The sequence below is a fragment of the Capra hircus genome, chromosome 4, assembly GCF_001704415.2.
Source record: "Capra hircus breed San Clemente chromosome 4, ASM170441v1, whole genome shotgun sequence".
Lineage (NCBI taxonomy): Eukaryota > Metazoa > Chordata > Mammalia > Artiodactyla > Bovidae > Capra > Capra hircus.
Genome location: NC_030811.1, coordinates 112,912,995 through 112,918,002, shown reverse-complemented (window position 1 = coordinate 112,918,002; position 5,008 = coordinate 112,912,995).

Genomic DNA, 5,008 nt, shown 5'->3' with positions numbered 1-5,008 from the left:
CCTCCCATCCCGGCCCCCCCGCCCCACCTCCGCCGGGTTTCCTGCTGCGCAGCGGGCGACGGCGAGTGACCGGAGACCAACCGCTTACTCATTAAGCCACTCGTCCCGCCCACGACACCTCCCCGCGGCTTCCCCTCCTGACAGCAGAGACCTGAGGGACAGAGGTGACCCCCCGAGGTCACCGCCCCGTTCGGAGCCAGGGTACCTGCGGGCACCCACCCCGAGTGCAAGCGTGGGGCAGGCGGATTGTCTGGGGCAAGTGCCAGAGTTACCGGTGTGGACCTAGCGCCGAGCTGGGGATGAGAGTGGGCCCCACAGGCCAAGGTGGTCCCCTGGGTCTCTCTGGCCCGGGTTCGCTCTGGGACCCGCCTGGTCCTAGTAGCGCCCGGGAGGGCGGGAGGGAATGACTCATTCATTCGGAGCCACCGGTGAGGCAGCGGAACTGCCTCTAGGCCTCCAGCCAGCTCAGGCGGTCCTGGCTGCCCTGTCACTAGGGGACCTGGGAGGCAACCCCCACCCGGGAGCCCCAGGCCTCTGGGGAGGGGACGCAGTGGCTGGCTATCCCTGTGAGATGAAGTCCTACAGGCTGCACTTGAGCCAGAAAACCAAACACGAAAGACTTAACAACCTGTTCAGTTCAGTTCAGTCGCTCAGTTGTGTCCGACTCTTTGCGACCCCATGAATCACAGCACACCAGGCCTCCCTGTCCATCACCAACTCCCGGAGTTCACTCAGACTCAAGTCCATCGAGTCAGTGATGCCATCCAGCCATCTCATCCTCGGTTGTCCCCTTCTCCTCCTGCCCCCAATCCCTCTGAGCATCAGGGTCTTTTCCAATGAGTCAACTCTTCACATGAGGTGGCCAAAGTATTGGAGTTTCAGCTTCAGCATCATTCCCTCCAAAGAACACCCAGGACTTATTTCCTTCAGAATGGACTGGTTGGATCTCCCTGCAGTCCAAGGGACTCTCAAGAGTCCTCTCCAACACCACATTTCAAAAGCATCATGTTGATGTATGGCAAAACCAATACAATATTGTAAAGTAATTAACCTCAAATTATATAAATTTAAATTTTAAAAAAAAGCATCGATTCTTCGGCGCTCAGCTTTCTTCATGGTCCAACTCTCACATCTATACATGACCGCTGAAAAAAACATAGCCTTGACTAGATGGACCTTTGTTGGCAAAGTAATATCTCTGCTTTTCAATATACTATCTAGATTGGTCATAACTTTCCTTCTGTTAAGTTAGAACCTGGTAAATGGGACACCTGGAAACAAGTTGTCTCCAGCCATTTCTAAACCACACAGGTGAACCCAGCCAAGCCCGTTTACTGAGTCCAGGCTCACTCTGCTTGCTGCAGGACAGGCCAATGAGAGAGGAGGTGTTGAGGCAAGGAATAGGACTTTATTTGGAAAGCCAAAGAAGATTGACCAAGAAGATGGCCAACTCATGTCTCCAAATAACCATTTTATTGGGGCCTAGATGCCAGGTTCTTTTACAAAGCCTATGAGAGAAGCAATGAGAAACTGAAGTCAAAAGGCAGAGCAGAGAGGAAGAGGCAGTGGGGAAGTAAAGTGAAAGGGTCTTCAGTCTTGCAAAACATCTCCAGAAATGGCCAGCCTTTGAAACGGGTAAGTTAATCTCTTCTTTTTGTTGAAGTTATTCACAGGTAGGCAGGGACAGATTATGGGCTGAACAAGGACACTTTAATTTACAGTCTGGCAGAAGGTCAGGGTCCTCAGAGGCAGGCTATTGTGTATAATTATAATAACAAAAGCAACTTAAAGCGAGTCTAAAAATGTTTCCAACATGGAGTCAGAATTGGCTTCTCTGCAACAGCCCCCCCACCCCTCCCGACCAGCTCCAGCGCTGCCCCTACAGCCAGCAAAGCTCAGGACACCCAGCGGTCACCACCCCAGTCCACCCCACTCACTTGGATGCCTTCAGAGAACTCCGCCTGCTTCTGCAGAATCTGTCTCCCTTAGAAGGCCAGACCACAGCAAGGGGCGACACGCCCTCAGTTGGGCTCACCGAAGGTTAAAGCAGCGCTAGTTGTTCAGTCAGGCATGTGTCCGACTCTGGGATCCTGTGGACTGTAGCCCGTCAGGCTCCTCCATCCATGGGAATTCTCCAGGCAAGAATACTGGAGTGGGTTGCCACTTCTTTCTCCAGGGGACCTTCCTGACCCAGGGATCAAACCCAGGTCTCCTACAATGAAGACAGATTCTTTACCATCTGAGCCACCAGGGAAGCCCAACCCCAGACTAATTCCAAAGGCAGATTCTCTTAAACCTGATAGTATTTCAGAGATACTCAGTGAGGCTTCCTGCTGCTTAGGCCCACTCCCCAAGTCCCTGTCCATCCCAGGGCTGCCCTGGATGCCTCACTGAGCGAAGGTGGAAACCCCAAAGAACAGTGTTTTCCAAGTAGCTGGCAGGCCCCATCAGGAGGTCATGAAACAACATGGTGGGGCACAGCCAGCATTTGATTGCTCATGAGACAGAACAGAGGAGAGGAGCCCCCCTCCCTGCACACGGTGGAGGAGGCAGGTAACTCTGGTCACCCACAGAGTTCTCAGGCTGTGGCAGGGATGAGCCAATCCTGATCTGGGTTAGAACTGTTTCTGATTTGCTTTTCGTTGCTTTTATTATTATAATCATACATAATGGCTGCTCATACCAAGAATCCTGCTCCTCTGCCTGACTGTTAAAATGCCTTTATTCAGACGCTGTTCACCTGTGGAAGGGAGGAAGGAAGAAATTAACACATCCCTTTCCTTAGCTTGCCGTTCCAGGAGATATTTGCAAGCTTAATGGCCTTTTTACTGTCTTTGTTCACCTCCTCTCCCCCTCTGTTCTATAAAAAGAATCTGGCCTCCAGACCCCCAATAAGATGGTTGTTTTCAGACAATTTTCTGCCATCTTGTTCAGCTGGCTTTCCGATTAAAGTCCTATTCCTTGCCTCAGCATCTTGTCTCTCGGCTAATCGGTTGCCCTGTGGGGATTCCCTGGTGTCTCAGCTGGTAAAGAGTCCACCTGCAATTCAGGAGACCCTGGTTTGATTCCTGGGTTGGGACAATCCTCTGGAGAAGGGATAGGCTACCCACTCCAGTATTCTTGGGCTTCCCTGGTGTCTCAGCTGGTAAAGAATCCACCTGCAATGCAGGAGACCTGGTTCAATCTCTGGGTTGAGAAGATCCCCTGAAGAAGGGAAAGGCTACCCACTGCAGGATTCTGACCTGGAGAATTCCCTGGGCTGTATCGTCCATGAGGTCGCAGAGAATCGGACATGACTGAACGCCTTTCACTTAGTGCCTAACAGAGCAAGCTTGGACTAGGCAAAAAGACCACCCACCCACCCAAACATCAGAGCGCCCCCAGTCCCCAAATTGATGCCACCTGCTGATAGGCTCGTGCCCCCTGCTGAAAAGGGGCATGAGCAGAAGTGTTGTGCAGGGTGCACAGCCGAGGGCAGCAGCCCCCACCCCCGGCCACCAGCCTGAATGTCCCCTCTGGGACACCGCACAGCCACCAGCCTGAATGTCCCCTCTGGGATACCATACCAAAGGCACAGAGGGCCCAGCAGTATCAGAGCCTTCGTCCTCATCACTTTCCACCTCATTCTAAACCATTATCTCACACAGAAACCCTTCGCTGTGCCACTCAGGATAGTCAGTTAATTTTTTAACCGGTGCTCAATCCATAGTGACTTTTCCCCTGGTAACCTTGGCTGTGCTGTGTGCTGACTGGTGACCTTCTGAAGTCGTCCCTCAGATGGGGAAATGCCCATTCTGCAGGGGTCAACGAGGGACAGGGGAGATACAAAAGCCTGTTACGATTGGTAGGTTTGCTGCAGGGAGAAGCCAATTCTGACTCCATGTTGAAAATTATTTCTTTAACTTGCTTTTCATTGCTGTTGTTATTATAATCGTACATGCTGGCCTGCCTCAAAGGACCCTGCCCCTCTGCCTGACTGAAGTGTCCGTTCAGCTCATGAAATTATAATCTGACCCTGTCCACCTGTGAATGGTTACAAAAAGAGAAGAGATAAACACACCCCTTTGGAGAAGGAAATAGCAACCCACTCCAGTATTCTTGCCTGGAGAATCCCATGGATGGAGGAGCCTGGTGGGCTATAGTCCTCGGGGTCGCAAAGAGTCGGACACGACTGAGCGACTTCACTTCACTTTCCAAAGGCTGGCCCTTCCCAGAGGTGTTTTGCAAGATGGAAGACCCTTTTTACTTTACTTCCTCTCTGCCTTTCCCTGTCTATGCTGCCTTTTGACTGTAGCTCCTCTTTGCTTCTCTCTCCCTGACTCTATTAAAGAACCAGACATCCAGACCCCGACAAGATGGTTCTATTGAGACACGAGACTGCCATTTTCTCGGTCAGCCAGCTCTCTGCATAAGGTCATATTCCTTGCCTCAGCACCTCACCTCTCCTTTTCATTGGCCTTATGTGTGTTCAGCAGATCCAGCCTGGACTCAGTAACAGGTTCCTGTCAAATTGCATGTCTCAGCATCCCTCACCCACCACACAGAACCACCCAGTACCCACAGTAACCTTTTTGCTTGATAGTTTTGGAAATTTGCTTTAGTTTGTCACAGTGTTACTGAGTCCAAGCTCGGTCTGCTCACCACATGGCAGTCAAATCATTCAGAGTGTTGAGACAAGGAACACAGCTTTGTTCGGAAAGCTGGGCCCCCGCCAAGATGGCGAGCTAGCACCCTAGAGTACTGTCTTAACAGGGTCTGGAGGCCAGTTTCTCTTAGAGAACAGGGAGGAGAAGGAAGTGAGAAAGTAAAAAGGCCATAAGTCTTGCAAAATACCTCCTGGGTTGGCCAGCATTGGTGAGGGAATGTGTTCATTTCTTCTTTTCTGCAGCCATTCACAGGTGGGCAGGGTCAAAATGTCCCCCTGTGAGCTGGACAAGGACACTTTAGGTTAGCAGTCCGGCAGAAGGGCAGGTTCCCTGACGCGGGCCATTAGGATGCTGACACCTAT